We start from the raw sequence: 23887 nt of genomic DNA on the forward strand, positions 1-23887 counted from the left end.
GAAACTTTATGGAGCAGTTCCACTCTGCCTTATTGAGTCGCTGTGAATCATAATTGACTTGATGGCAGTGGGTTTGGGTTTGGGGGGTAACAAATGAAAAAATGGATGCAGCAAATAGATTCAGCAACTTTTTCGATGATTTAAAGGAAATAAGTGATACATTTAGGGTTCATGGCCAAATTCTCCAGTTGAAAAGCTCATGCTTGTCACCATGTGATACCAAAAGCAGTTACATAGTGGCTTCCCAATTGAACCATAATTAGAGAATGTCTGGATTCTACAGATTCTGGGCTGTCATTCACATTTTGGTCTGAGGGGGTTCTAGAGTAGGACATGGAAAGGTAGCCTGTCTATAGAACCAGAATTTGGAAACCACTAGCTAAGGATGCTATCTTGTGACCCAGAAAAAACATGAGTTTGAACCCTGGCCACATGCTGTGTGATGGGGTAAATTACATACACTTCTTAACTTTGATTTCTCATTTGTAAAATGGTAATATTAATAGAAACTCTCAAACACTCTTAGGGGAGATGTGTGAATTCAATGGAAAAAAATGTCACTTGGCAAAATACTTTTGAAATAGTAAAAAACAAATAAATGAAAAACCCCCAAACAAAATCCTGTTACCATCAAGTTACCTTCAGCTCATGGTGGCCACACACGTGTCAGAGTAGAACTGTGTTCTAAAAAGGGTTCTGATATGGACGCTTCCTAAGTAGACAGCAGGTCTTTCTTCTGAGTTACTTCTGGATAGACTTAATTCCAAATTTTCAGTTAGCATGTGAGTGCATTAACCATCTGACTCCCTGATTATTCCTGGTCAATAGTTCTTCAAGAAAAGAATGACTGTAGTTGTCATGTGGGTGGTTTTTTTTTTACATTAAAATTCTTATTCCCATTGCTGTTATAAGAGTCAGAAAGCTGTAGCTAGAGCTGAAGTAGCAGAGGAGGCTACTGCGTGTTTACTTACATGCTTACCCATGCAGCAGGTGGCCAGCAAAACCTCAGCATTATCAATATGGATTTTGAAATCACCCTCGGCTAATAGCCCAAATTAATAGCCTTAGGGTGACTCCAGAGCAATTGAGAAAGAAAATCCATAACTTTACTAAAGATGCCGGTGGCTGTTCAGGGAGACAGGTCTATATTAATTAACAGCTGTGAACACTGTAAAAACTAGTTCATTCAGGAAAGAGAGGCAGTTAAAATGAATCAAACACAGCACTCCTATAAGTATCTTCAGGATAAGAAGAAGAGGCAGCCAGACCCCCTGGAAAGGTTGGGCTGGAGGCTGCCCTGCCCCAAACCAGCCTTGCTCCCCCAGCATACCAGCTCTCACTGCAGCCTGTGGGTCCCTCCCATCCGACTGGCTTTGGCTATCAATGTTAGAAACATGCAGGTTTAGGTTCTACATGAAACCATGTAATCCTTTTGTTCTGAAGCAAAAGCACTCAACCCCTGTAGCCTGCATTCTCTGGGTCCCTCCTGGGGACTTTGGGAGGCAAGAGAGGGAGGATGAGGTTCTCATCCTCCAGCTCTCTGCTCACTGGACCTCGTTCAGACGATTCTAGCTAGCAAAGAGCTCTGAGCATGGTTCAATAATGGTCACTCTTTTCCAGCAGCCCCTCTCAGCTATCTGCACAGGGAGGGAGCTTTAGACCATTTTTACTTGTGAGGGAGAAAAGAACACATACGTGGGGAAAGGAGGGGTGCCCAGGGCGCACAGTGATGACAACAGAATGGGACACCGAGGCGTGGTTTGGAATCAAGTGGTATTGTTTTGTGACTCAGAACTCTGTCATAACCTACTTGCATTGATTGAAATCATGCTACCTTCTGGCATTTCCTATCTGGAAAATGACACCATATCATCCACTTGGCCGAGAGACCAGGAACCTGTCTACACTGCATCTCTGTCTTTGATAGCTTTTTGTACCACAATGGACACCTGAGGACAACATGCATAAAGTTGCCTTTTTTATACTCTCTGTCTTTAGGTTTATAAATATCCCTCCAGCAAGGAGTTAGCTTTGAGACTCCTGGTTGAGGCACCCTCATTAGATCTAGTATTTTTTCCCTAATGGACAAATGTAAATACATTAAGTCATTCTGAGGTTATTTAACGTGTCTCTCTCTCATAACACTGCAAAGATATCACACAGGCAGCTCCGTGTCTTATTCCCTGCTATAAATCTGACACATGGTAGCTCTTCAATAAATATTTGTTGCATTAATTAAGAAGGATACATTGATGCCCAGTTATTTCAGGTTATTTTGTTTACCAAATAATGTCCTGTAATATAGATGAATCCTGGTCAGGTTTTCTAAAGAGTCTCATTTTAAGTTTGTTTTGATTCCTCTTAATTCTACCCTTGTTTTTGCTTTATGTTACCCAGTTGATTCCAACTCATAGCAGCCCTGTGGGACAAAGGTGAGCTACTTGCTGGGGTTTCCTTGGCTGAGTGGGAGCTGATCACCAGAAGTTTCCTCCCAAGGAACAGATGATGAGTTCAAACGGTTGACCTTTTGGTTAATAGCCAAGCACCTAGCTGTGACTAGACTTACAGAATTTCACCTTTTTTGTGTTTGACAAAGTAGGCTTTCAGCTCCTGTAAAGAGTTACAGTCTTGGCAACCCACAGGCAGGGCTGCCCTGGGCTACAGGGTCGCAGTGAGTGGACTGGAGTGCGTTTGTGTTGAAACCCTCACGTCAGCCATTATTTCCCTGCATCCTTGTCCCTCTGGGTTATCACTCCTCAACAGACGACATGATTAGTGTCTCAATTTCTTTTTTACATATTTGCTCAGTCACTAAGTCTCCTTGTTTATTCCACTCATCGTGTCGGGATATCACCATTTCCTATAATTTTCTTGCAAACTGTCTCGTATTATTTAAAGGTGTTACAAGTTCAGTGATACAGCCTGCAGAAGAAAATGGTCTTTCTAAATCAAGGGGTAGACCGGTTGGTGTCAATAACCTTGTAAAGGTGCTTACCTGTGAGGTTCAGCAGTTGGCTTTATCCCATTTGGTGATCACAAAACGGGAGCATAAAACAGATTTCCAAATGCAGGGCCCTTCCTTTCAGGAGGATTTTTGAGAGGCTCCATAATTTATTTGTCTTTGTCTACAGCCGAATAAGATTATGCTTTCTTTTCATCTTTCATTTTATCACTGGCTGTAATAAATGGATGCATTAATTTGATCCATACATGCAAATAGGATGGTTTTATCCGGTGGCTGTGAATGGTGCTTGAAAAGAAAGAATCCAAATAATAAACCAGTGTCGTAATTTAGCATAATTACAGATATGAAATATTACCCTGTATTAGTTATGGCCGTCACACGTGGATCAGAAACTTCCAGTTAAACCAGCGAAGTGGAAGAGAACAAAGGGAAAGAGGAAACACGATATGAGGATACACAAGATTTCTCGCCACAAATCCAGGCGGTTGGGAAAAATAAATGCAAGCTGGAGGTTTCTGGAAAAATCTACCCTGGGAGGAGATGTCCTTGTTTTCTCTGGAAAGGCCGCCAAGTTTAAGAGACTTGCCACAGTTTAATTAAAGTCTGCAGCTGGTGTGAAAGAAAGCAAAGAAGAAAAAGAAATTAGGGCAGCACAGAAACTAATGAAAGTCCAGGATCTCATTTCAAACTTGTTTCTCGATTATGAAAGAAAGATGACTTGTCAGACGTGGCCCCGTTCACCGTGACAAAGCCCTCGAGCAAGGAACATTCTGGACCGGGAGTCTGGCCTCTTTCCCCTGGACTGCCAGAGCCGTGTTCATCAAAGAGGCCTCAAAACCTTTGGTTTGTTTTTCAAACTGATGGACAACAGAGGGGAGCTCACAGTGAACAGCCTCCAGAGCTCCGAGGCACTCGAATATCAGGAACAGAACCAGAACGGGTCATCGTAATTGGAATCCCATTCAAGGCCGGCTTCCTAATACTAAGAATAATGTACTAACTAGTATTCCTATAGTACTTCCTAAGCAACGTGCCCAAGGAACTCATTTAACGTTTACAACTCTATGAGGTTGACAATATTATTGTCTTCATTTTATGGAGGAGAAAATTACATGGGGGAAGTTAAGTAACACTCCAAGGTCACAGCTCTCAAGAGTAGAAGTGGGATTTGCTGGCATTTCGTGCCACTGGGGATGCGGAAGGATATGTGGTGGGCTGTTAACCCCATGGCCAACAGTTGGAAATCACTAGCCTCGTGTTTGTGTTCCCACAGAGATCGACAGCCTCCAAATCCCAAAGAAGCAGCTCTACTCTGTCCTAGAAGATCACTACCAGTCAGAATCAATTCAATGGCACTGAGTTTAATTGTTTTGGGCCCTGGTGACCCTGTTGGCACTGGACTGCTAAGCTCAAGATTGACAGTTCAAACCAAGTAGCTGCTCCTTGGGAGAAAGATGAGACTGTCTGCTCCCATAAAGATTTACAACCTCAGAAACCCTATCTGGTTCAACGTGAGTCAGAATTAGGAGCACTGACAGTGCAATGGACCGCTAACCACTAGATCAGCAGTTTAAAACTGCCTAAAGCTGAGCTATAGCCCAGGATTTCTACTCTGGAAAAGAGCTACAGTCTCAGAAACCCACAGGGGTAGTTTTACTCTGTCCTACAGTGTCATTAAGAGTCAGAATCAACTCAATGGTAGTGAATGGAGAGTTTGATAGCTGTCAGAATGGAGTCAATGGCAGTGGGTGGTAGGGGGAGCCTGCCTCCCAAGTTTGGGTTCCTACGTTGAACTCAGGCAACATATTGACTTGTCTGAGCCTTTGATCCATTATAGAAAAATGGATGTAACAGGAAATAATGCATGCTATATTTGAGGAAAGAACAATATTAGATTATGAATATAAAAATTCTAGCACACTACATAATAGGCAGGTATGTGATAAAAGTTGGCTCTCTCCCTCACCTTAAAATCACTTGATATTTATATTATGATCTAGAAATCTTTTAGAAAATAAAATTTATTTTGTAATATAAAAACTATTTATATTGCTATCAGTATTTGAGGAGTGTTGACCCAAAGAGGCTTTTTTTTTTGCAGGGGACTTACTATGAACAGGCAGGGAGGTGTGTCACTTTGGAGCCCAGCAATAAAGGAGTTGAGGAGTTGGTGACTCATGCAAAGCAATTCTACACCCAGATACACAAAACCCGCGCTTTCCTAAGTAAAGGAGATCCCAAAAAACAAAACGTGGATCCCAACGTGCATTCTTCCTGCTTGCTCACTTTCCTGCAGACAGATGAGAAGTACTTCTGCAAATTAAGCCTAATGACAATGAAAGTGCAAGGTCATTACCCACTTTTATTGAATTAACTCCTCTTTTATGAACTGATTGATAGAATGCCATGTTGCTGCACAAATTCCTGTGCTACCAGCCTGTGTGATCCCAGAATTGTAAATGATGAAATCCAAATCTGAAGGAGGGAGTGGTTTTAGAGCTTACACTGTGAACGCTCATTTTACAGAAGGCTGTGGGTGTCCCCAGGGGATCTTCTCTTAACATAGTCGAGAGATATGAACAGCTTTGCTATCAGACAGGTAGCATTTCAAAATCATTATGCCAGATGTGGTTAGGTTAAGATGCAATACTTTAATATGTAATCGTCCTTTTAACCCATTTTACAGTTGTTTCAGTATTTAAGGTTTTCTGCTTTCTTTTGGATTAAAATTTTTATCTGCCTTGTCTAGTCATTGTTGTTGGATTTTTTAAAAATATACTTTCCCTGGGGGCTCTTACATCTCTTGTCACAATCCATACATTCGTCCAGTGTGTCAAGCACATTTCCCATATGCCGCCATCGTCATTTTCAAAGCATTCTCTTCCCACCTGAGACCCTGATATCAGCTCCCCATATCTTCCCCATTCCTCCCCCCACCCTCCCTCAGGAATACTTGATAAGTTATAGATTATTTTTTCCATATCTTACATCGTCCTCTATGGCCCCTCACCCACTACTCTATTATTTGACCCCCTGGGAGGGGGTTCTAGTTTGATCCTTGTGATTGATTCCCCTTTCCCCTAATCTTCCTGGTATCTCTTCTCTCATTGTTGGCCCTGAGGAGTTTATCTATCCTGAATTCCCTGTGTTGCGGGCTCTTATCTGTAGCAGTGTGCATGCTCTGGTCTAATCTGATTTGTAAGGTAGAACTGAGGTCATGATAGTGGGGTGAAGGAAGCACCAATGAATTAGAGGGAAGTTGTGTGTTTCATCAGTGTTCTACTAAACCCTGACTGATTCCTCTCTTTTGTGTGACCCCTCTGTGAGGCAATGTCCAATTGTCTACAGATGGGCAGTGGGTCTCCACTCCAGGCCCCACCTCACCCCTTGTGTTAAGGGAGTACTTGATTCAAGGCCAAAAGTCCATCTGCAAACTTAATTCTTAACATATAGAATTCTATTCCTCTATCTATCTATATTTACATATGTACATGCCTGTATTAAGACCTCTATAAATGTCCTTTGTCTCGTAGTTCTTTCTTCTATTTCCTTTTTACTTTCCTCTGGTCCTATCATGTTCGGCCTTCATTCAGGTCTAGTAATTCCTCGCTGCTATATTTATTGCCCTTGATTAAACCCCACTATTCATCTATGACATTCCTTCCATTGATTTTAGTGCACTGGTTGTTCCTCCGCCCTTCCTTTTTCCCACCTCGCCTTCTCCCGTATCCCCCTGGAACCATTGGCCCTGTTCTCTTCATCCCCGAATTATTTATCCCATCTTATCTTATCTAGATAGATAGGCAGATACATTGATAAGTGTAAAAACCAGGCAAAGCCAACTAAAACAACAAAGGAAGTCAAAACTAACAAAACTATAACAACAACAAAAACAAAACCAAAATAAAAATAACAAAAAGAAAGCCATTAAAAAAGTGGAAAAGCCTACAAATAGTTCACGGACTGTTTGTTGGTCTTTATGAGTATTTTCCAGTTGAGTATGATGGGGTGCCACACTTTGTCTCCCAAGTCTATTTTTGGTATCCCCAGGGGATTTCATCACTCTGCTTCCCCCTGCTCCTCTGCTGCATGCCCTCAGTGCCTTGCCCCAGCATGATGGGGCCAGACCGTGTAATATTCCCACCCTGTTTCTCCAGTGCTGTCCCCACAGCACCATGGTTTCGTGAGGGATGTTGTGTCTCATGGTGGAGCCAAACCTATGGTCCTCCCCATGTATTGTCTGCTCCAAGCAGGAACATCATCCTTGGGGCTTGGTGGGCCAGGATATCCTCTCCTCCCTTTCCATCCCTCTGCATTTCTCCAGAGTGCTCTAATCTGACACGCCCCTCTCCCCAAGCTGTAGCCCCAGTGCTGTCCTCTGAAGTGCATTCTGCTAAAGGCTTGGGGCAGGTGTTCACATAGTTGAGATTGGGGCCGGCCCTCCAGACCTCTCTATTGGTTCCCTGGTACATGCTGGTATGTTGTATTCACATCTTGGAACATTGGGTTGAAGCCTGATCTCTCTCTCTCTCTCCCTTGTGTGGGTTAGTGCCCCGCTCCACCCTCCTACCCATCTCTCTCTCTCTCTCTCTCTCTCTCTCTCTCTCTCGTTTTTCTCTCTCTTTATATACCTCTCTTATTTAGTTGGCTGCTGTATGTATCCCTGAATTGGGTTTGGCCCCTGCCATAGTTGCTGGACCTTGCCCCAGGGATGTATGTATATAGTAGCTTTTCTCTTATGCACTGTTTTTCTTTTTTAAGCTTACCTCAGTAAACTCATGCTGTACTTGTCCTTTCCTACTTGACTTACTTCACCGAGCATGATTTCCTCCAGTTCTTCCCATATGGCAATGTGCTTCATGCATTCATCGCTGCTTTTTAGGAATGCATAGTGCTCCACTGTATGTATGTACCACAGATTTTTTTATCCATTCATCAGTTGATGGAAATTTGGGTTGTTTCCAACTCCTTGCAATTTTGAACTGTGCTGACATGAACATTGGAGCACAGATGTCTGGCCCTGGTTTGTTTCTTGCCTCTTCTGGATATATGCCCAATAGGGGGATTACTGGGTTGTATGGTAGCTCAATCTCCATCTGTTCTGGATATCTCCAAATCATCTTCCATAGTGGCTGTAAATACCTACAGGTTCAACAGCAGTGGATGAGAGTTCTGATCTCCCCACAGCCCTTCCAACACTTGTTATTTCCTGATTTTTTTGCATTGGACTATCTTTGAGGTTGTTAGATGGTATCTCATAGTTGTTTTCATTTGTATTTCTTTGATAGCTAAAGATCGGGAATATTTTCTCATTTTCTCATATATTTATTGACCATTCAGATTTCTGCCCCTGTGAACCTTCTGTTCAGGTTCTTTGCCCACCTACTTAGTGGGCAGTTAGTTATTTTTTCTTATTGTAAGCTTGAAAAGTATTTCAGATTTTAGTAACAAGGCCTCTGTCTGATGTGTCACTGCTAAAGATGTTTTCCCAGTCTGTGGGCTCTCTTATTACTCTATTGGTGAATTCTTTAGATGTACACAGTATATCTTCAATATATCATACTGGTCAATTTGTGATTCCTCTGTATTTGTATCCTTCCCTATTTCCAATAGCCTATGTATTCCCTGTTCCAAGGTTCTCAGGTTTGTCCCAATTCCCTCATTATTGGCCCTAATAGTTTAGGGTTTTACCTCAAGGTCTGTGATCCACCTTGATTTTATTCTTGGGAATGGAGTGAGATAAGGGCCTTACTTCGTTTTTCTGCGGGTAGATATCCATGTTTTCCATCACCACTTGTTGAAAAGGGCATCTGCTTCCCATTTGATAGTTTCTGGGCCCTTATCACAAATCAGTTGCCTGTATGCTGATGTTTTTCTTTCTGGGTCTTCAGCTCTTTTCCATTGGTCTGAATATCTTTCACTGTACCAGTACCACACTCTTTTGACAACTGTGGCCATATAATATGTGCTCAAATCAGGTAGAGCAAGCCATCCCACTTTGTCCATCTTCTTGAGGAGTTTTCTGCCAATTCTGGGTTTCTTTCCTCTCCATATGAAGTTGGCAATCCATTTTTCCAATTCTTCCAAGAAGGATGATGGTATTTATATCGGGATAGCATTAAATTTATATAGTGCCTTGGGCAGAAATGACATTTTTACTATATTGAGTCTTCCCATCCATGAGCATAGGATATTCTTCCGTTTGTTGAGGTCACTCTTGGTTTCTTGTAATAGTGTTCTGTAGTTTTCTCCATACAAATCTTTTGTTCTTTTAGTCATGTATATCCCTAGATATTTCAATTTGTGCTTGGCTATTATAAAGGGTACTACCTTTTTACCTTTTTAATTGCCTCTTGTGTGATCTTGTCTGATGTGTATAGCAGTCTGATAAACATCTGTTTGCTGATCTTGTATCCTGCCACTAAGCTATATTCCTCTATTGCTTCCTACACTCTGTGGAATTTCAGGGGTTGTCAGTGTATAAAATCATATCATGTGCGAATAATGATAGTTTTGTTTCTTCCTTCCCCAGACAAATACATTTGATGTATTTTCTTTGTCTTATAAAGTTAGCTAGGACCTCTAGTACAATGTTCAATAGGAGTGGGGCAAGGGCCATCCTTGTGTGGTCCCCTTTTTCAGTGGGTTTTCATCTTTTCTCCATTGATGACCACGTTGGCTGCTGATTTTTCACATATAGCTTGTATAATATTGAGGAATTTTTCTTCCATTCCAATCTTCTTGAGTGTCTTAAACAGAACAGGGTGCTGAATGTTGTCAAATGTTTTTTAAATTATTTATCGGTATTATCGTGTGGTTCTTATAATTTTTCCTGTCAATGTGGTGAATCATACTAATGATCTTTCAAATGTTGAACCATCCCGGCATCCCTGCTATGAATCCCACTTATCATGGTGAATTATTTTTTAATGTGCTTTTGTATTCTATTGGAAAGTATTTTGTTAAGGATTTTTTCATTGATATTTATTAGAGATATTGGCCTGTAGTTCTCAATTTTTGTGGGACCCTTGCCCACTTTTGGTATTAGAGTTATACTAGCTTCATAGAAAGCATTTGGGAGTTTGCGTCTTTTTCTATGTTCTTGAAGAGTTTGCGTAGGATTGGTGTCAGTTCTTCCCTGAATGTTTGGTAGAATTCTCCTGTGAAGGCATCTGGCCTCAGAGATTTTTTTGTTGGTAATACCTTGATAACTTTGTGTATTTCTTCTATTGCCATGAGTCTGTTGAGGTTCTGGACATCCATCTGGGATAGCCTAGGGAGAGATTTTTCCCCAAGTATTTTTTCATGTCTTCCAAGTTGTTGAATTCGTTAGAGTACATGCTTGTATAGGACTGTGTAATTATCCTTTTGATTTCATTAGGATCCGTTGTAATGTCCCCTGTTTCATCCCTCATCCTTGCTATTGAAATTTGTTCCTTTTTTAGGTTAGGTTTGCCAGTGGTCTATCAATTCTGTTAATCCAATTCTATCAATTCCTTTCAAAGAACCAACTTTTAGCTGCATTAATTCTTCACATAGTTTTCTTGTATTCCCTCTCTTGTATATCAGCTCGGATTTTTATTATTTCTTTCCTTTTGCTATTAGTAAGATTGTTCTGGTGAATATGCTCTAATTTGTGTAAGTTTTGTGCCAGCATATTAACCACAAGTCTCTCTTTCTTTTTCACATGTGCATGTATTGCTATCAGCCTTCCTCTGATGAAAACCTTTGCTATATCCCAAAGGTTTTGGTACGTCATATTTTCATTCTCATTTGTTCCTAGAAACTTCCTGATTTTATTTCTGATCTGGGCCAATACCCACTCCTTTTGCAACAGAGAGTTATTCATCCTCAAATTGTTTGCCCTTGTTTTCTTCTTTGTCCTTTTGCTGATTTCCCAATTTATGGCACAGTGGTCAGAGAAAGAACTCTGTATAATCTCTATGTGCTTGAATTTATTCAGGATCAACTTGTATCCCGGCCTGTGGTCTATCTTCAAGTATGGGCCATGTGGGTTTGAAAAGAATGTGTATTTTTTTGTATTTGGATGGAAAGCTCTGAAAATATCAGGAAAAGTCATCCAATTGTGTTCTTTAGATCTGTTACCTCCTTGTTAAGTTTCTTTCCTTATGATCTGTCTTTTTCAGAGAGTGATGTATTAAAGTCACCTACTATAATTGTTGAGGCTGTGATTTCTCTTTTCATCTTTTGGAGTGTTTGATTTATGAATTTCCCGGGTCTCTTGTTGGGCACATATATATTTATTATGCTCACTGGTTCTTGTTCTACTCTTCCCTTAAGTGTTATATAGTGCACCTCCTTGTGTTTTGTTATGGTTTGTACCTTGAGATCAGTTTTTGTCAGAGATTAAGATTGCTACCTCTGCTTTTTTTGCATTGCCATTTGCATGGTATAGTTTTCTCCAACCTTTAATTCTCAACCTATTTTTGTATGCAAGCTTGAGACATGTCTTCTGTAGGCAACAGATCAATGGGTTATGTTTTCTGAGCCAGTCTGTTAGCCTCTGTCTTTTAATGCCTGAATTCAGTCCATTGATGCTTGGTATGATAGCATCCATCTGTGGATTCTGTGATGTCATCTTCTACCTTTTGTGTTGGGTGTTTTCCTACCTACTTACCAGTTTATGTTGTGTGTGTATAGTTAATTCTTTCCACTATTGAGCTAATGCTATCTTATGTGCTGTTTTCTCTTTTTTGACCTCTGGGTGGAGTTGTTCTATGTGATAGTCTCTTATTTGTGCTCAGTGTTGATCTTCTGTCCATACTGCGTCAGCAAAGAGCTTTTGTGGGGCTGGTTTCTTTTTATTTATTCTTTGAGTTTTTCCTTGCCTGGGAAGGCTTACTTCTTGATCTACCTTAATAGATAATTTGGCCGGGTATAGTATTCTTGGGTTTGCGTTATTTTCCTTTAATTTTTGGAATATGTTACTCCATTCCTTTTTCTTATTCATTGTGTCCACTGATAGGTCTGAACATATTCTTATTTGGGTACATTTTTAAGTGTTTCCCTAGCAGTTTTTATAATTTTCTATTTTCCTCATAGTTGGATAATTTAACTATAATGTATCTTGGTGATTTCAGCCTCCTGAATGGCTTCCTGATTTTCATTTATTAAGCTGGGGAAGTTTTCCTCTAAGAATTCCCTCACTATTTTCACTGTTGACTTCTTTGTTGTATCTTGTTCCGGCAGTCCAATTAGTCTAATAGTGTTCCTCTCATAGCATCAGACATGGCTCTCAGGTCTTCTTCAGCTTCTCTGATTATCTTATTTGCTTTTCCCATTTTTTTTAGGTCTACTTGGTTATCCTCTACATCACTGGCGCAATTCTAAGCCTCCTCAAGTCAGTTGGAAAAGTCTGTTAACTTATTACTGGGTATAGTTATTTCATCCCTATGTCTTGTATTTCCCCTTTAATTTGTTGCCTTTATCTCCTCTATCATTTCATCCTTTTCCTGTATTGCTTCCCTCGTATGGTATATGACTCCAAGCAGCATTCTGAAAATTTCTTTCTGTGGCAGATCAATGTCTGCTTCTTCTATACACATCGTTAGGTCATGACTTCTTCCGCCATTGTCTTCTGTTTTTCCTGCTTTTTCGTTGAGGCTTTTGGGCCTGCCTGCTGTTTAAATGTTGTTTTAGAGGAGCCCGGTGCCATCTTCCAGAGCCAAGGAGCACTTGACTTTCTCTTGGGAAACTTGTATGAGTGCTTCTATGAACTACGTGGAGGTAGCTGCACTGGGGATCAGACTACCGCTGTATCTTCCCATGGTTTCACTTTTACCCTAGCTGACCAGTATTCTGTTATTTGGAATGTGAGTTGGTTAGTCTTCTCATGGGATGTTGTTTGGGTGGTTGTGGAACCACGAGGGTGGCATTTTACTGGCTGTTCACTCAGTAAACCGTAATTGTGTGTCTTATGGTGCTTGGAGCACCGCAGGTGGCATGTGGTGTTTCCCCTGCAACTGGAGTGATGTGGAGGGTGTATGAGTGTACCCTCCTTGGTGTCGAGCACATCGATACAGGCAGAATTACCCTAGTTGGAGAGATCGCTGTGGAGGTTGGACAGATGTTCTCGCAGTCACTTGTAGGGCCTTGGGGTCGTAAATCCCCCAGCCATTTGGGGTATGGTGGAGGACGGGTGTGATTTCCCCAGCTATGTGTAAAGCCAACAAGTTCAGGCAGGAGCTCCTACACTGAGCCATCAGTGTTGCCTAAAAGGAGGGGAGTGGCTTGGAGGCTGGTAGTGGCTTGTGAATGGAAAGAAACGGAGAAGAGAAGAAACAGAGAGAATGGAGAAAACAGACAAGAGAAAAAATAGAAAACTAACACACACACACCAAAATGCAAAGACAAAGCAAAAGTAAAAAGAGCCACATAAAAGAGAAAACTACAAAAAAGGATAACTGAGTCTGCTAAGACTGTGGCAGGCAAAAGAGAAGAGCTAGAAAAGGAGAGAAAAGAAAAAGTCAAAGAAGAAAAGAAAGAGAAAAGAGAAGGAAAAAAATATAAAGAGAGAGTTGAGCCCCATGCGATGCTGTGTAAAGCACGGCCATGTACCGTGTGCAGCAGTGTCACGGAGTAGGCTGAAGCTCTCCCCACTGGGTGGGACAAGTTGCCGTGGGCAGAGGATAGAGGGCTGGAAACCAGCAGTGGCATGTGGAAGGGAATAGAGGGAGAGGGGAGACACAGAAAAGAAGAAAGGAAGAAGAGAAAGAAGGAGAAAAAAAACACAATTGTGTTCCCTACGATTGGCTTGGTGGGAGAGAGAGAAGAGAGAGAGAAGAAAAAAAAAGAGTAAAGAGATGGCTGATCCTTTATCTCTTGAATGTGGGGCCAGAGAAGTTTAAACCCTGCTTCAAGGTGGCAGGTTGTTGTGCCCTTTTACTGCAAGGTCCCACAGGTGCTGGGTGGAATCACCTTAGTTGGCAAGATCACTGTAGAGGCCAGAGTGAGGTTTTCTCAGCAGTGTGGAGTTCTGTAGAGGGCTGTTACAGCTGCCTTGTGTGGTGTGCAGTGCTCCCACAGAGGGCAGGCTGGAGATCCCCCTGCTGTTTGGGTTGAGTTGCCCTAGCGATAGGGTAGTGATCTGGAAGCCAGCAGTGGTGTAGGAAGGGAAAGAGAAGGAGAGAAGAAGAAAAAGAGAAAAAAGGAAAAAAGAGAACAAAAAACAAAACAAAACTGGGCCCATTGAGACTGACTGCAGTGGGAAAGATAGAAGGAAGAGAGAATAGAGAGAGAGGACATAGATGAGTAAGTAAGGAGATAATTGAGACTGGCCAGCTGGCATTGAATTAAGTTATTCTGAAACTGAGACTTGCTGCATGGGTCTTTGTTATGTTGATAGCCTCTTCTGGCATTCCTTAGCAGGGCCTCCCTTATTATGCTAATGTATGTTAAAGGACTTGTTCTACCAGTGGTCTTGTAGTTAAACAATGAGCTTGGCATTTGCAGTTTTTACCAAGAAAATATTTTTCTTTTTGATATTGGGCTTATGGGGTGACCTGATTGGGGGCTGTCACGCTGACCCCCAGGGGAGGAGATCCAGTTTCTCAAAGAGGTTGTTTTGTTCTCGGCCATCTGGACCTGAATTCACCCCCTGAACTATGACTATCCACTTATTTTCTGCCACACTGGGTCCTGACTCAGGTAAATTCCTATGTCTTTTCAATTCCCCCAATCTAAGGCTACCCTCTGACCCGATGCCAGGCTATGAGCCTTAAGGCACTTAACAGCTCGGGGGGGCTCTGGTGTGGGGTTCTGTGACTAGCTGTCAGCCATCCTCCTTGTGTCTTAGATTATGTCCCCTTTAGGACGTCAACCTGGGGAAATTGCTACTCACTGCCAAACTAGGGTGCTGGTAGCTGCTCAGCTGGAGCCCCCCAGCCCAACACACCAAACTTAGAGCAATTTAGTGCATTCTCGGTTTTCTTTTTGAGTGGCAATCAAAGCAGAATTCAGGACAGACCCTAGCAACCTGATTTTAATTTTACCTTATCTCTCAATTTCCTGGTCTGGCAACAAGAGCTCCAGGTGGGTGAGTCTAACTGGAAACCATCTTCTTCTGTCTCCCCATTGTTGGAGGTTTTGCTGTTGTTTGCTTCCTGTTTGTGTTTTGTATGGTTTTCTGTATGTGAAATCCAGAAAAAGTAAAGTTATCGAGACAGATGAATCAGTATCAAGGGCATGGCAAGGGTTGGTTGAGGGGAAATGAGGAGATAACCACAATGAGTAAGAGAAGAAAATGTTGTGAAATTGATTTTGATGATGATTGCAAAACTCTTCTCAATGTGATTGTTTCATATGTGAAGTATATGCCAATAAAACTATTTTTAAAAAAGAAAATCCTTCAACCCGTCTGACTTCCTTTGGCCGTGGGATTGGCTGTCTTTGTTAGAGGAATCTGATCTCTGGACTTAGAAATAAAACCCAGGGGACTGCTCTGGCTTGGCCTTACACACGGAGGGACCTTGAGTAAATGACCAAGCCTCACCCTGACTTGCTCTACTCACATGCACAAGATGGATAATAATGTCAACACGGCTTCATGAGTGTTGATTTAAATATGGTGGCTTATGTAAGTGCTATCTTTAAAATACATAAATATGAACAATAAAATATGTCCATGTGAGTTTATTTTTGTAAAGAGAGTAAAGCCTGCTTGGTACTCATCTATTTTAATATTTTAATTTCAAATCTAGCATTTAAGCGCAAGTAGATAAGCAACCACTTATCCTCCAGGAACCACCTTCATATCATCGTTCTGACCTCTCCCTGCATGTCAATGTTTCTATAGTGTTTCTCCCCATCTCCTGTAAATTGCTATTTTCTGTTATCTGTGTCTCCATTTCCAGTGCTACCACCTGAATAAAAAACAAACAAACAAAAAACAATACTCAAATGTTTTCCAAAATACCTGTTTTCCCCTCTCTCTTAGACTTTTACTGGCTTTCCAAATCATAAAGAAAATCCCCAACCCCTTAGCTCTCTACAATCTTGACCAATTAACTGTACTTATCTATATGTGCTTTAAGTATATCCGTGCACATAGTACAGCAATCAGGACATGTGATACTTGAGGTTAGGTGTCAATTTGACTGAGACAAGATTCTCAGTAGTTGGCAGTTATGAGGTAGTAAACCCCACAAGTCCTGGTTATGTTGTCAGGTAAGCTTCAGAAGATTGCAAGATTGACAGTTAAAACTCTCCAGTGTCTCCTTGGGAGAGAGATGAGTCTATCTTGTTTCTTTAAAAATGTTTAGCCTCTGAAACTCTTTATAAGGCCCCTACGAGTAAGAATGGACTCAATGTCAGTGTGTTAAGCCCTCCTGATAAAATCTCTTTGGAGTCTGACCTGCTTCCAGTATAAATCAGGGAAGTAGATAAGCTTGCTTGCATCTCATTGGGTCAAGATCCAAATATGGCATCTAACTCCTGGTCCTTTTCCTTGTGTTAGTCCAGGTTGATTTGAGAAACAAATCCAGGGGCACCCATGTGTGTGTGTAAGAGAGATCTTTATGTCAAGAGCAATTATATAATGTGAAGCCATCCCACCTCAGTCCAGATCAAGTCTATAAGTCCAATATTAGCCCATATATCTGATAATAGTCCATAATTTTGTCTTCTGACTCACGTAGCACATGCAAGGAGGCTGAATCCAGGAAGACCATAAACCTGATGATGAAAAAAGTCTTGAGGATCCACTGGCGGAGGAAGCATCTCAGTGGTGGAGCAGGTCTCTATATGGTTCCCCCAGCTCTCTAAAAGTGTCTCTTGAACAGGAAAATGAAGCAGAGAGAGTGTGACCCTTCTCCCAGGAGAAAGTTCCCACAATCCTCATGACAAGGCCACCCCCACATGGAAGCATCCTCACATTGTGACCCGATTGACAGGCTAGACTCCACCCCTGTATTTATTTATCAAGTTGACATGACATTATGTAACTATCACAGCCTGCTGTGTATCCTAACTGTGAGTCCTCATTTAGTTTACTTTTTCATCTGTTGACCTTGCACTGATTATCTGATAGTTTTACTCTTCCCAGGAAAAAATGCTGTTTCCACTATTCTCCACTTAAAATCTTTCCCCATTTACTGAGAATCTTTTTCAACCACCCCACCTGGGAGTGGCTTATTATTAACTACATCACATCAATATATGTCAACATGTTTGTTAACGTTTTTGGAAACCATGCTTCAAACATCTTTAGCTCTGTTTGCCAGCAAGGTGATTGGCCCATACTGAATGTCTTACTTAATAGGTGCCTTTGGAATTCACATGGAAAATGAAGAAACTCTCTTCTCCCATAAAGACTGAAAGCTTCAGAAACTTTATGAGTAAGAATAGACTCAATGGTGTTGGTTGAAATCAATTGTTTTATCTGATCTAGAATTTCTCCATTTTAGAAAACAAGCTAAAAGAAAAACTTGCTGTAAAAGAGAAAATGCATTCTAAGCAATGCATTTCATTTTATATTATGGGAAAATTCACTGTTTCAGAATTTGATATACTTTAAAAATTGAAATAATTGTGCAATGGTCAACAAAAATCAAGACATAAATGTTCCACTATTTCCAAAACTTGCCACGTGTGCTTTTGTGATCAACTCTTTTCCCCATCACCATGCCCTGATTTTCACTGATATCCTTGATTATAGAGTTCCATTCCATTTTGTGGACATTCTACAGTTCATCGAATCACCGTTGATATTCATTTGGTTTTTCATACTTTTACTATTAGGAATCCAGCCCCTATAAATAGCCATGTACAGATTTTTTGCAAGATAACACATTTCATTATCTTGGAGTAAGTACCTAGGAATGATATTGCCTTTTATTTTTTTAATTTTACGTTATGAGAACTCACAGGCGTGAATGCACATCAGGACCGCAATTTGGGTGAAAACTTTGACAATGTACGAAAGTTCCAGTTGCCTTGTCAAAACTTGGTATTGTCTGTCGTTTCTTTCTTTTTTATCTTTTCTAGTTGGAGTGTAGTAGAGTCTTATTGTGGTGTTAATTCTTCCTGATGATGAAGATGTTTAGCTTCTCTTCATGTGCTATCTTGTCTCTGGGTATCTTTTGGAGTGAATCGTCTGGGGGTGGGGGTCTTGGTCAGTTTTAACCGAGCATCTTCACATTATTTAGTTTTAAATTTTCACATAGCCTTGGTGTAAGAATCAGTGAAAAAGTGCATGGGAAAATCCAATGATCATCTGTGGAAGGTATGTAATTTCATGTCAGCTTGTAGATCTAGAAGTGTAGGGGGTGGAGTCTAACCTGTCGATGAGGTCACAGCCTGATGGTCTCTCCTGGTGGCTGCAGTCTTATCATAAGGATGGTCCTGGGAACCTGCCCATCTTTCTCTGCTTTCACCTTCCTGTTGAAGAGCCACGCTGACACCTGTCAGAGCCCTGGAGATATGTCCACCGCCCTCGTATCCACAAGACTGTGCACCCACCAGCCGGTATTATCCCTGCACCCAGCACCTTTCCTGTGACTGGATGAGTCTGAAGGGGGACTTATGGACTAGTTTCAGACTTACAGAATTGAGTTGAATTGGGCTGGGATGTTTTTATGATATACAATTAGTCCTTGATATACAACTCCTTCTTATACATATTTGAGTGCCTCTAGATTTGTTCCTCTAGTCAACCCGGCTTAACACATCACTTAATTTCATTTTTCACAAACTCCTTGAAGCACTCTTATACATAATTTCTTTCTATTATTATTTTTCTAGTGCTTTACTCCAAGTATTTTGTTTGCTGTTAACTTTTAAACAACCACGTGTGAAGAACTTCAGGATTTAATTTTGATAAAGTTCAATGTAACATTATTTCCTCATTTAACATGTTGTGCTATCTGTCTCCTATCTAAGTTGTCCTAAATCCACAGTCACAGAAATTCAGTGCCTCCTCCACTAACTCCAATGATATTATATATACATACATGAAGCAAAGGTACCAAACCTTATTGATTGTGCATCTGAGTGACAAATGTATGATTATACTCATTTTGCAACTTTTTAACTTTTCAATAGGTTTGAAATTATTTCAACATAGAATAAAACAAGAAACTTAGCGATGAAAAAATAAAGAAAAACATTTGAAAACACTATTCAAAACTGTTTCATAGGCAAGAAGAAGCTTTTCGTTCTCACCGCATCAATCCCTTTCAATAAGTGTTCTTACCCTTTTTACCTCTAGTCTTCCTCTACTTTTGTATTTTCTCTCTGAAATGAAACATTTTTTTATATATTTGGGAAAAAAACAACCACCTTTTCTTTTCCTGTCAAGAATCTCTGCTAAAACTTCCAGGTTTCTGTTATACACGGCAGATCCTAATGTAGCCAGGTGAAGCACTAATTTCTTCACATCTCCCTTTTCTCTTTTTCTGGTTTCATTTATTTCTGTTCTGCATCTACCTTTCCCTGCTCGCACTCCAGGATCCAACCTTCTGAAGTTCCCATTCCATATTTCTCTTTGATGGGGCTTCTCTGGCTTCAAATTCAACATCCTAAGGCTTAAATTAATGAGCTTTCGTATATCAAACCTTTTATTTCCTCATTAACATCAACTCTCATTTTCAAAATGATGTTTGGGCGTAGCTCCTTTTGAAAACTTTCCTTGCCCTTCACAGTCTGGCAGGTGCTCTCTCCTCTAGGCCGTGTATACATAGACTGCACTGACGGCGTAGGATGATTTTTCACATGTCTTTGCAAGTGTGAGAAGCCCTTCCAGAGCAGGGGGCAAGCTGCTAATCCAAGAGTAGGTGCTATGAACTCACTGTTCCCCTGAACAAGCACTCTATGGATCAGAATCGATTCAACAACAATGTGTATTTTTGTTTTAATTTTTTGTACTGAAATTGTGTTTCTTTGTCTTAAAAGGTCTGTGAATTCTCAGCCTCTCACGGAGTACTTGGTTCACAGGGAACAGTCAAAACTGTTTTTATTGAATGAATGAACTTTCCTATGAACTACAATCAGAGGTTGGTCCTTTGAATATGTAATAAAATCCTTGTTCATCTTTCTTATTTGGGAGAGGGAGAATTAGCTTCCCATTAATAGCAAGAATCAAACCTACCTTGGCCTTTTATTCCAGGCATATTATCATCAATGGTATGTTCAAGCCATCGCTCTTATTTAATTTTTGTCCTTTCAAAGTCCATGGGAGAAAGACAGAGCTTAATACCTCCTTTGTAACCTCCTGTAAAGAGGTATAGTCTCAGAAATTCATGAGGGGCCGTTTAGTCCTGTCCTATAGGATCGTTATGTGTTGGTCTGAACTTCATGACAGTGAGTTTGGTTGGTTTGTCAATGCCATTCCCTACTCTCCTTTACTGAACAAGAACCCAGTCAACATACTCTATGGGCACTTGCTATGTGTGTGCTTATTCTTGAAAAGGGAGTACTTTAAAAACCACATGGACTATCCTTTTAATTTATGTAAATGGGGTATCACATACCTCAAAGGTATCTAACTTTTATTCTGTCAGCACTGCTTTGAAGACATAGTCATGCTATTATAGATACTACTAAGCTATAGCTTTTATATACTACATAGTACATACCATGTGTGTATGTGTGTATGTGTGTTTGTGCATGTGCGTGCATGCGTATGTACTCTCAGCACCTAACAAATGTCAGGTAATATCAGATACTTAATAACGTTTTGTTGAACGATTGTATAAAGGCATCATGGCCAACCAATCTCACTGTTGGCTTGTCCCTTGGAATTTTTCCCCTCAGCCATCACTCAGACGTCTCTTCCTTTCTTGCTTGCTCTGCCACTGCCATCTTAAACTAGGCTCTCGCATATTCAAATGGACTTTATTAAAATAGTTCACAAGTTCCCCTTTTCCCCTTACTGTGTAGCCCATCCAAAACATTAATGTGTTGCTCAAGTTGACTAAAATGCCTTTCACTGTCCTGAGAACTTCTATGCTTAAACTAGTATCTGTGAGGTCGACATTGAAGACCCTTCACTATTGGACCTTAGCTTATCCACACTACCCCCTAGTGTTCACTCCAATAGGCTTTAAAAAAAAGAAAACTGGAGTGCCCCCATGCTGCTAACATGGCTCCCTAATCATTTTCTTTTTCTGATTTGATTTCTCACCCTGCGCCCGTTCTGCTCATCTATATTCCATCCGTCTTGATGGAGCCAGCTCATGCAAAATTCCCTCTGTGGAGCTTCTTGTTACTCACTGCCTCCAAAAGTACAGGGGAGGTCACGGTGTCGGAGAGGCAATGAGGCTTTCCAGGAAAAAAAAAATTTTAAAGCAAAAGCAAAAAAACAAACTAAAACATTTGGGACCTTGGAATCCTACTTTGATAGTTAATGTCTTTGAGTCCTTAGAAAAATGTATCTAACTCCTTAAACTTCCGTTTCCTTATCTGAAGAATAGGAATATAAATTATGACCTTACGGAGATTGTAGTGATGGAATGAGACAATTTACATTAAGCATCTGCCACATAATAGGCGTTCAATAAATGGTAGCAACTCTCATTACGGATACTGCTGCTTTTGCTCATTTGGCATCTAGCATATGCTACCTTGATGAGCTGATATCTGTCTCCTCTAAAAGCGGTTATCATGGAAACAGTGTCTATTATACTCCTCGTGTATGCTCCAGACTGGTAAACACAGTGACAGTGTCTTCAAGTTTATTTAAAAATATAAGAAGCTCATCCCTTGAGTAATTTGCTTCAATAATTATGTCTTGTTACTTTAAGTAAACCAAGTTAACTGTATGTTACCAACAGAAATGATGTCTGAACAAGAAGAAATCCCTCTGAAATAATCCAGCATGGTGATTGAGGATATATTTCACAGTCTTGTCCTGTAGCCTTGAAATCATCATCTTAAATTTAGGAAGTGATTAAGGGTGTCTCTTGGGGGTAATAATAGATCTTTGGGTGCTCCAACCTTGATGCCCCTGGAGCACAATATTTGATGGTTTACTTTGGAAGTGAACTCATCAGAAGGTTCATAACAATCCTGAGGCTTTAAATTCTGTGGAAAAGGGAAGAAAAACATTTGTCTTGGAGCTCCTGACCTAAATGTTCAGCTTTGAAGCACACCACGCATGCCTCGGAATCTCAATTTTATCATTTAAAAAAATACAAATAATCATGTCTCATGATGTTTGGGGAGAAAAGAGGCTTAACCCATGATCTGGTTTATAACTCTTCTTACCCTTGTTAACAATTCAAGGATATGGTTATTGTGTTTTTAACAGCTTCAAGGAAGAAGATTTTAACAGCCCACTGCTTCAAGGAAGAAGATTCTTCCTATTACTGGCTAAACTCTTAAGCTGACTCCTATTGAATCACTTTTGCTCACAATAAGCCTGTAGGACACAGTAATGCTATCATTAAAATTTCAGAGCCTTTGTGACACTATTGTCTGCTAAGATTTGGACTGGTGGCATTGCTGTCTGCTAAGATTTGGACTGCTAACTTCAAGGCCAACACTTCTAAATTCTCCAGCCCTTCTGTGGGAGAAAGAGGAGGCTCTCTGCTCCTATAAGGATTACAGCCTCAGAACCATTATGGAAAGTTGTAAAGAGTCAGACTCTACTCTGTGATAGTGTGTTTGGCATTCTCTCTCTCCCGTGTTTAAGTCTTTAGAAAAACAGCAGACTCCTTCAATTTCCTCCCATGGAAAGGCTAATGGGTTCAAACCACTGACCTTTTGATTAAAGTTTTACGTGCTGTGCCATTCATTGTGCCACTGGCTTTCTCCATACTCTGGCTGTTGCTGCTGTTGTTAGATTCCGCGAGTCAGTACCGACTCACAGCGACCCTCTGTAGCACAGACCAAAACGCTGCCCAGTCCTGCGCCAGCCTCACCGTTGTTCCTGTGCCGAAGGCCGTCCATGCAGCCACTGTGTCAATGCATCTTGTCAAGGGCCTTCCTCTGTTTGCTGTCCCATGACTTTACCAAGCTTGAGGTCTGTCTCTGGGGACTAGAGATGAAGTCTTAAAATCCTTTCCTCTAAGGAGCATTCTGGCAGTACTTCTTCCAAGGCTGATTTTTAAATTTTTTAGTGGTCCATGGTAATTTCAATATTCTTTGTCCACCATAATTCAAATAGCTAGATTCTTCTCTGGCTGTCCTTCTTCAATGTCCAGCTCTCACCTGCACACAAGGTGATTGAAAAGACTATGGTTTGGGTTAGGTGGGCCCTAGTCCTCTAGGTAACATCCTTGCTTTCCAATACTTTAGAGAGGTCTTGTGCGTAGATTTAATCCCTTTGGTGTTTTATTTGATCTCTTGACTGTTGCTTCTGCCTAGAACCTTGGTATTTGAAGAGTGGTCTTCAGATCCGCTGCCTATGCTTGGGAGTTTTTAAACAATGCCCTTTCAGAATCTGCATGTTGACAGGAATATCTATGTGATCTGGAAGTCTCATTGTCACTTGGGAAGCCTGGGTCTACATCAGGTCCTGACTCAGTCGGTGGAGGGATGACACAGGGACTCGGCATCTTGACAGGCTCTCAGGTAACACCTTGGCTGGAAATCCACAAGGTGTACTTTGACTAACTAGTTCAGGTCATTGGTACCTAACCTTGCTGACCTATGGGAAGAACTTGGGCGGTCCTGAAACCAGCCTCTTTGGTTATCCAGCGGTAGAATTAAGTACTATGGACCAGAGGTTTGCTTTTTCTGCAAACTCTTTGAAAATATGTCTTCTGCCTACCAGAAAGAAATATTGCTGAAAAGGCTAGAAAAGATTCATTCATGATCTTTCACCCCTATGCAATACAGTGACCATGTTGCTAGTGGAGGTGAGAACATTCCCACCCCAACACTGGACCCTATGTCATCGCCACCGCGGACCTTCCAAAGCACTGCCCTCGAGTGTGGGCAGCCGCTGCAATCGGTCAGCATTTT

The sequence above is a fragment of the Tenrec ecaudatus genome, chromosome 16, assembly GCF_050624435.1.
Source record: "Tenrec ecaudatus isolate mTenEca1 chromosome 16, mTenEca1.hap1, whole genome shotgun sequence".
In the NCBI taxonomy this organism is placed as follows: Eukaryota; Metazoa; Chordata; class Mammalia; order Afrosoricida; family Tenrecidae; genus Tenrec; species Tenrec ecaudatus.